Source organism: Macrotis lagotis, chromosome 1 (assembly GCF_037893015.1).
Source record: "Macrotis lagotis isolate mMagLag1 chromosome 1, bilby.v1.9.chrom.fasta, whole genome shotgun sequence".
In the NCBI taxonomy this organism is placed as follows: Eukaryota; Metazoa; Chordata; class Mammalia; order Peramelemorphia; family Peramelidae; genus Macrotis; species Macrotis lagotis.
The window spans coordinates 80,516,115-80,525,859 of NC_133658.1; positions in this window are offsets into that span (position 1 = coordinate 80,516,115).

Genomic DNA, 9,745 nt, shown 5'->3' on the forward strand with positions numbered 1-9,745 from the left:
TTTCCAGGTAATTTGTTTTCTATAAAAGGTTCTTTATGTTTTCTTCAATTTTTTCAGCCTTTTCATTTTATTTGATGGACTCTTGTAGTCTTTCAGTCTTGTAGTCTCATTGGTTTCTATTTGTTCAATTCTAATTTTTAGAGTTTTATTTTCTTCAATTACCTTTTGTTTCCTTTTTAAAGGTGTTGAAATCTCTGATCAACTTTTCATAATTTTCCAGCCTGACTCTCATTTCTTTTTTCCATTTTTCTTCTTCCTCTCTTCTTTGGTTTTTAAATTCTTTTCTATGAGCTTTTGGATTTGATTCCCATTCATAGATTGTTTTTGAGACTTTCCCTATGAGTGATTTTTCACAGATTTATTCTTCAGTCATAGCACTGTTATTATCTTTGTAAAGTAGTTTTCTATACTGAGCGCTCTTTTAGCTTTTTTGCTCAGCTTGTTGTTTTAACTCTGCTCCCAGGGTATAGGGAATATAGCTTTTTTTTTTTGGCTGGTACTGGGGTCTGATCCTTGGCTTCTTATTGGCCAAGATGGTGCCTATGCAGTCCAGGCCTTGCCTTTGAAGAGGTTTGCTTCCTCCTTTATGTCCAGGTTTTGACTTGGCAGTGGTATGTTCTAGATTCCGATCTGTCTTTTGCCCCAGTGTTCCCAGGGTTCTGACTTTGGTTGGAGTTGGGATCCTCCCTGCTGGCTTGCTATCTAGCTGTTGGGACCTCTGTGCTTGTTAAGCTGTTGGGATCTGGATTGTACTGTGGCTAAGAGCCTTCTGCTGGCTTTTCCACTCTTTTGCCTCCTAGACATTATTCCCCCTTCCCCCCAAAGAGACAGACCTTCAATGAAGATCCTCCATGATGGCTACAGTTGAAAACTTCTTTGAATCTTCTCCTTTTCTTGGTGGGATCCATAGCTTCATTTCTCTTTGGTAGGGAAAAGCTCCAGGACACATGTCAATTTCACTTCACCATCTTGGCTCTTCCTAGTTGCTAAATTTTTAACTTTTCTAGTTGCATAGACTATTTCATTTTAGGTGACTTTATTATTATTTTACCTAAATTATTAAATTCTTTGAATAATTTCAGACTAGCTTTAATTTTGTTTATTCTTATTTAGTGAAGTTACCTAATAAAGCAATGTTATCTATTGCCTTCTTGAAATGGAAGAGAGTAGGGGCAGCTAGGTGGTGTAGTGGATAAAGCACCAGCCCTGGAGTCAGGAGTACCTGGGTTCAAATCAGGTCTCAGACACTTAATAATTACTTAGCTGGGTGGCCTGGGGCAAGCCACTTAACCCCATTTGCCTTGAAAAAAAAAACTAAAAAAAAAGAAATGGAAGAGAGTAAATCAGGCATTTTTGCCTGTTTCCTAATAATCTTAGCCCTAGCTTCAAATTTCCTCCAAATCCCTATTTTAGCAGTTACAAAAATGTTTAAATGATAATTTAAATTCATTATAAACTTATTAAACTTTAGCTACAAATTTAGATTCTATTAGTTTATAATGCCATAAATTTCTACAAACTAGAAAAAAAAATATTTCATTTTCATGTTTATCTTTATCTCTGCAATTGTGAAGGCAGAGAAAAAGATAGAAACTTGCAGATTTTCCTCTTAATTTCCATTGAAAAAAATCTAATCAAAGAATCGATGAAAGTTAGTCCCTGATTAATATTGCACATGTTTTAGGCATGAGAGTTAGTTAATTTTCCCCCATTCTTCTATTACCCTTTCTGGACTTCTTTACAGCAGTCTTTATGAGTGACTGAATGTTCCCCTTCAAAAATCTCCAAAGTTAATAAGACTTAGTGCACATTACAGAGCTTTTTGATGTCAGTCAGTCTGCTTCACTACCTGCCTAATTCAAGTTTTTCTCTCTATATGCAGGTCATCCAAATTGAATTCATGTAAGACTAATATTGGGTAAATGGTCTATCAGAGTCAATCAGTTAATCAGAATAAGACAAGATACAGTTATCGCATAAAGGGGTCTATAAAGCAAATAATATTTTGCCCAGATGTGAATGTCCCTTAGACACAGTCAAAACAACTTGACTGAATGTAAAGTCCAAAACTGGAATTTGGACGTAATCAATGAAAACATTTAATGAATAGATTTAAAATATCATGAGTACTATATTAAATTAAATTTTTGTTGTTGAAAAGTTTTCAGAACAAACAACAAAAAGTTGGGAACTACTGCTCCAAAAGATACTTGCAATGGGACTACTTTGAGGCATTGAGTGATGATGATCATTAGAAATACAAAAGACAAAGTCACAAATAAACAGAGCACAATTCATTCTCAATTTGTCATATTCAAAAGACAAAAAGCCTCTTTCAGACTCACAAAATTAAATTCATCCATGCATCTTAAAGAGAAATTGTGCTCTGAGGGAATCCTCTAGTACAAAATTACAAAATGATAATTTATTAAGTTACAGTTCTGGAGTACACAGAACTTGTCACATTAATCTGTCCTTGTTGAATAGCCACAGGTAAGTTATTTTTTCCAAGTCTAGGGGAATAAACTTCCTCTCAGTGAGAAACCATCAACAAAAGTATTATCAGAAGCATGAAAGCCAGTCAAGGCTTACCTTGCTCGGCCCTGTCTATTACCTACTTCAAGGACATCATTCTCTTCTAATCCTGAAGTGTAGGGATATCCAGGTGAGACTAGGGCAGCTATTTGGTACAGTGGGTAGAGTATCGGCTCTCCAGTCAGGAAGACCTGAGTTCAAATCTGGCCTCAGACACTAGCTGTGTGATGTTGAACAAATCACTTAACCCTCACTGCCTTGCATCCAGGGTCATTTCCAATTGTCCTGATTCATATCTGGCCACTGGACCCAGATGACTCTAGAGGAGAAAGTGAGGCTGATAATTTAGCACAACACCCCTTCACCCAAATTCACTTCTTGTGCTTGCCATGGCATTACCCCAATTGTCATGGTCTTTTTATTTTTTCTTTTTTTGGAGTTGTATGGATTTTTTTAATTATAAAGATTTTATTTATTTTAAATTTTACAATTTCCCCCCTAATCTTACCTCCCTTCCCCCACCCCCCAGAGAAGGCAATTTGCCAGTCTTTGCATTGTTTCCATTGATCCAATTGAATGTGATGAGAGAGAAATCATATCCTTAAGGAGGAAACAAAGTATAAGAGATAGCAAGATCAGACAATAAGATATCAGGTTGTTTTTTTTTCCTAAATTAAAGGTAATAGTCCTTGGTCTTTGTTCAAACTCCACAGTTCTTTCTCTGGATTGTTGCACTGATGGAATGAACAAGTTCATCAAGGTTGATCATCGCCCCCTTGTTCCTGTTAGGGTGTACAATGTTTTTCTGGTTCTGCTCATCTCACTCAGCATCAGTTCATGCAAATCCCTCCAAGCTTCCCTGAATTACCATCCCTCCTGGTTTCTAATAGAACTACAATGTTCCATGCCATACATATACCACAGTTTGCTAAGCCATTCCCCAACTGAAGGACATTTACTTGATTTCCAATTCTTTGCTACCACAAACAGGGCTGCTATGAATATTTTTGTACAAGTGATGTTTTTATGTCATGGTCCTTTTCAAAAATGAAGGACAACATTATCCAGGTAAGACTAGTACCTATCATGTGAGGGCTGTTGACCCCTTTTCAGGGATTTTCTACCTTTTGTGTCCACCTGATCCACCCAGTTTTCACCTGTGACTCTAAGAGGCTGAAGAATGCTCAAACAACCACATCCAAATAAATTGTTTTGACAGAGGGACTAAATCAGGTTGAGGATAAGAAGCAATTGAATAGACAAAAGGTCTTTTTATCAAATTTCTCTAATAATGACTTGGTGTTAAATATATAATAATAACTTGGTATAATATATAATAATGACTTGGTAGAAAAAAATGGATAAAATCTGTGTTTTGTGAGTTTAGGGAAAACATCTGCACAGAAACAGTTGTCTTAGATGTCAAAGAAATAGAGCCTGGAAGACTGTATAAATAGAGACCAGACTCAGTCTATATTCCATTCTGATTCAATATCAAGAAAGCCTCCTCCATTTTAGATCTCAGGTCCCACCTAGACATTCCAATGAGAGGAACAGACCTGATCTTGGTACCCAAGATTTACTAGTTACATCATGGTTAAGACATTATATCTTCTCCCCAAATCACTTATTATTCTAGCCTTGCCTTTTGATTTATTGACCCCCCCCCCAGTTAAACTGACCATGGAAAGAATTCTGGGAGTATTTTAGGATCTCTGGGTTTGGTAATTCCCCAACAGTATCTAAGATATTCAATTAATAAATATAAATTAGAATAATAGCCATTACCTAATACATAAGTGGTCAAAAGATATGAATAAACAGTTCTCAAAAGAAAAACTGCAAAGTATCCACATCCAAATGAAAGAATGCCACAAAACACAAATCACTAAGAGAAATGCAAATCTAAAAAACTCTGAGGTTTCATTTCACCCTCTGGAAATTGACAAAAATGAATAAAAGTGACAGATGTCAATCTTGTAACTGGGGAAGAGAGGCATACTGATATATTATTGTTGGAGCTGTGGAATGGTACAATGGAATTATGCAAATAAAGTGACTTAATGTCCATATCTTTTGGCCCAGAAACTCCATTACTGTAGTTATACCCCCCGCCAAAGAAGAATAAGAAAAAAGATGCTAAATATAGAAAAATATTTATAGTAGCACTTTTTGTTTTAACAAAGAATTGGAAATGGAGTATTTATCCATAAATTGTGGAATAGTTAAACTATGGTATATGAATGTAATGTAATATTACTGTGCTATACAAAATGATGAATATAGAATGCAATGTAGCAAGGAAAGATCTAAGTAAATTGCTACAGTGAGGTACTGCAGAGCCAAGAAAACAATGTGCACAATGATTGCAACAATATAAATGAAAAGATGACCACCCAAAAAATTCAAAAGTAAATGTTATGAAGTTAAAAAATTAAAAAAAAAGTTTGACTCAAAAGAAGAGACTTCAAAGGAACATCCCAATCCATCCCTTCATAGACACCTTCAAGGGAATAGGAAATCCATGAGTGTTGCACATTGAACAGGTTTTCAATTTTTTGTATAGTATTGATTGCTTGTACTGATTTTTAATCTTTTTTGCCTTTAAAATTATATGGGATGACTCAGAGGGGAAGAGAGAGAAATATAGGGGAAAGCTGTGATGATATTGAAAGACATTAATAAAAAAATTTTTTAAAAGAAATTACATGATTTATTACTGGAACTAGAGCTAAGTAATCCCTTCCTTCTTTAAGATAATACAAGCTTTCTGTATAATTTTCTATAATAATTTAAACATGTGACCTGAGAAAAAGTGTTAAGTTCTAATCATTAACTGAAAGGCATTCAGTCTTAAAGGGGATTAAGACTGTTTGCATTTGGTCATTTTCGTTTTCTGGTGCTTGTGAGAATAGTATTTATAACAGAAAAAAGCTATGTAACGTAAGTGTTCAAAAGAATCAGAAGCTGCAGTTGCCATGCATATTATCTTATCAAATAAGAAAATCTAAAATTAATTTTTTTAAGGTTTTTGTTAGGCAATGGGATGAAGTGGCTTACCCAAGGTCACATAGCTAGGTAATTATTAAGTGTCTGAGGCTGGATTTGAACTCAGATACTCCTGACTCCAGGGCCGGTGCTAAAATTAATTTCTATAGGCTATAACTCACTTTATGCTTATTAGTGCTCTCATTTTTAAACTGTAATTTTGAACAAAATTATTTGTGTATAGACAATGTTTTGGTTTGGGGTTGGGATTATATTTTGGATTTGTTTTCTTATCCAGATCCTAATCAAAAAAGAAATTATTTCCTGGTTCCAAGAATTCTGTTTCTCTGCTGTCACTTTCTGCTTAACTGATTTCCACTGATCTACTATACACTGTTAATTACCATCTGATCATTTCAAAGATGAATCAGTTCCTTGAACCTTTGGCCAACTTTTAATATAATTTTTTAGATAACTCTTCCTTTTTATACAAAGTAACTTTTCCTCCATATTGATTAGCATTCTTAGCTCTATTTATTGTGAAATTCAAAATTTTCTCCTGTTCAAAATGCCTATATTTTAGTCTTCAGGAGACTGATCACTGTTTTTTCTATTTGTTTATACTTTTGAGGCTGTGAATAATTATGGACATTGTGAAAAGTCACTTTTTGGGCAGCTAGGTGGCGCAGTGGATAAAGCACCAGCCCTGGAGTCAGGAGTACCTGGGTTTAAATCCAGTCTCATACACTTAATAATTACCTAGCTGTGTGGCCTTGGGCAAGTCACTTAACCCCATTTGCCTTGCGAACAACCTAAAAAAAAAAGGTCACTTTTCAGATGATCCAGAAGTGCAAATCCCTAGTCTCACTCTGACTTATGTTGTTAGAAGTTTTATTTGGCTCTGTAGAAATGTTTTCTACAAAAGCTGTTACATAACCATTAGATCACAATTATTTTGCAGATAGAATTACAGTATGGAATATATATAAAATTCTGATTAATGTGTGAACAGTTATCTACTTTTATGGGAATAACTGAACCTCTCTGTAGAAGTACCATAAGGCCTTCATTAGTGGGGCAAGCATCAGTGGAACCTACAGTAGTGAACTGTGCTTTCATTTTTGAAATTTTACTTTAACAGCTTACACTAGGCTTCAGATAGAGATATTATTAATTTATATTCACAGTTGTTCTGTTGGGCCATGTTACTTTTTTTTAAACGTAAGAGTCATGTTGGGAAAATGAGATAACCTATCTTTATGATGATGTTGAAAGGGTTGTGGGTCTAAATTTATTAAATTTATTTCTATATCAGGGATATTTGATTCTATTTGGCACCATTTTATTTCTACCTTGTTTTCTACTGGGACATGAAATAAATAGATTTGCTTATATATGGGCATGCCCTCCTTAGACTTTCAATAAAGTTGAAGATCTTAAAGAGCAAAGACAGATGATGAGGTGTAAAAGGGGAAGTCATTGCAGATATAGATGAAGTATTCCTGTCTTGGTCTTTGCCTTTTATGTTCTTACTGAATTCTAACAGGAGCAAGCAGACCCTTACACTTACTGTATTCCTACATTTGTATTAATCAGAGTTCACAACTTGCTGAGTTTTGAGGCTCCAAGTAGCTCTAAAAAAGGAAACCTGAGATTGAAACATGATAGAAATCTTCTAGAGATCATGAGTCAGGTAGGAGGACCATAGATGATAAAGGAAGAAACAACTCACAGTTGTACTATCCAAGGGAGTCAACATGGGAAAGAAAAATGCAGGATCTTTGGGAATTTATAACGGTGGGATCTGGTTGGAGGGCCACAGATCTAAGGATAGGTCTGCAGTGGAGAAACTTGATAGTAGTAGAGGGGATAGATGGCCAAAGTACTGATTCTTGGGGGTCTCAGGGGTAGCCCTGGACATCTCCAGTCTTACTATTTTGCCAATCTTTCAAATGTTTCTAATTCTCTTCGGAAGAGATTTTCCCAGGAACAGGGTGTTAGGGAAGTGAAAATATTACATTACTTTCATTAGAACATCAAAAACATCATCAAATTTTATAAAATTGAATACATAAAGGCTCTGGGGAAATAGTTCCTTTATTAAATCATTGGTGAGATTTGCATATTTTTATACATTTAGAAAATAATACAGGAATTTATGAGTCACAACAATGATCATATATACATTTCAGTTCAACGTCTCCATTAAGACCAGTGTCCCAAAACTAATGAAAAGGAAAAAAGTCCCTTCCTATATCACAGTATCGAGACCATTAATTAATGTAATATAATCATGTCATCAATATTAGCAATTTGAAAATGCTTATACAAAAAGATGCAAAGCCAAGGCGGCAATGCAAGAATTAGAAGGTCCTTCAGATGCTCCTCTTTATGGATGATATTGTTTTTATTATGTCAAGTCTCAGAACAATCCAGTCTTTTAAATGAGATATATAATTCCGCAAGATTTTGGTCTAGTTATCCAAATAGGAAAAACCAAGTGGACAAAGAATATTATGCAGGCTGTAAAATAAAATTAGATAGACAATAATCTACAACAGACACTGCTAATGAACAATCACTGATAAACCAAATTACAACAGATTCTTGAAAAGAACAAAATCATTTAATTTGTTTGTTAATTTGTAGGTTTCATTTTTACAAATACCAAAGGTTTATATTTATAATACTAAGATTTTAATATTTTAAATTACAAACAGTTTTGATGGTTAACTTTTTAAATTTTTAAGTGATTAAAAAAAATCAGGCCTCAGGACAGTAGGCAAGAATCCTCATGCAGAATTATAGTATTTAAAGGGAGCTCAGTGACCATCTAGTCCAGGTCATACATGAACCACAGTATTCTATACAAGTCATCATCCACTTGAAGTGTCATTTTTTGTCTTTTCTGTATTATTTAATACTATAGACCATCCTTTTCTGGATGGTTATCTTTTCTCTGAGTTATCTTGACAGTGTTCTTTCTTGGTTTGTTCTTTCTTAGTCTTCCTTGTTTAGTCTTCATCCATGATATGTTCACAAATCATGGATGCATTCAAGATTTTTCTCCTGACTTTTTTTCTTTCTACCTGGCCTCTGGGTGGTAGAATGGATAGAATGCTGACCCTGGAGTTAGGAAAATTTGAATTCACAATTGGTCCTCGAACACTAAGTAGCTGAGTGACCCTGGGAAAATTAATCTCAGCATCCTCATTTGTAAAATGAGAACAATAGCATCTCCTTCATAGGGTTATGATGAAGATAAAATGAGATATTTGAAAAGCATCTTGAAAATCATTAAGTGATATGTCATCATACCATCATCATTATTATTATTATTACCTACCATCTCTGCAATGGGTAACTCATGGCCTCCCATGAATCCAAATATAATCTCTAATTTTAAAACTCCTGTATTTATAGATCCAATCTATCTGTGGAGTTTTAGTCCCACATTACACATAAGGCTGTTAAAGCTGTCAGACAATTTAAGCTGTGTCTCACATTCAAGTCAAAAACAGAATTCATCTTTTCACCCAAACACAACTCTCTGGACTTCCCTATTTCTATACAAGGTACCAGCCTTCCAAATGCTCAAGTTCAGAATCTCAGTGACATTCTTTCATTCTTATTCATTCCACATTCTCAATTAATTCTCAAATGTTACATTTGAATTATTTCCCCTTTCTCCACTCATCTACCTTTTCTCTACTCACACGGTTGGACTAGCCCTTTTGATTTCCTTGAATTAAGCCTTACCTAGCTGCAACACATTCTCTAGTCACCAGAATGTTTTTCTTAACTGACAGGTCTAACCATATTAGCCCACTTCTCAAAAATTCCAGTGCATCCCTTAGGAAGATACTGAAAATCACCTGGCAGAAGATACCAGACTCTGTGGACCTTTCTTGAGCTAAACTGCCTAGCATTCCAACATTACTACAGAGAGAGCAACTACGATGGGCTGGATACATTGGAATACCAGACATATACTTGCTAAAAAAAACTATTTTATGGAGAACTCACACAGGGCAAGCACCCACAAGGGGGTTGGAAGAAGTGATACTGAGACATTTATGAAGGCGTCATTGAAGAACTTTAGAATTGATTGTACAGCATGGGAGACACTGGCACAGAACCACTCAGCATGGCATGGCCCTCATCAGTAAGAGTGCTGCTTCCTCTATGAGGAAGGTAGAATTGAAGCAGCTCAAAGGAAACA